This window comes from Cariama cristata, unplaced genomic scaffold (assembly GCF_000690535.1).
Source record: "Cariama cristata isolate BGI_N322 unplaced genomic scaffold, ASM69053v1 scaffold15484, whole genome shotgun sequence".
NCBI classification, from domain to species: domain Eukaryota; kingdom Metazoa; phylum Chordata; class Aves; order Cariamiformes; family Cariamidae; genus Cariama; species Cariama cristata.
In genome coordinates, this window is record NW_009612485.1 from 1 (window position 1) to 200 (window position 200).

Below are 200 nucleotides of genomic sequence, written 5' to 3' on the forward strand. Positions count from 1 at the left end.
CGGAACAGGTCCTTTTAAACCACACTGGGGCTTTTCCTTTGGCAGCGTGTGTGCCCCAAACGCCTAATCTCTTTAATCTTTTAATGGTGGGTGGGTTACGAGCCTGCAGGAGGGAGGGCAGGCTGCGGTGAGAGGCCCTCCGCAGCCCGTACCCGGGGCTCCCGGCGGCGCCGGCCGGGCTCACGGGGGCGTGCCGGGAA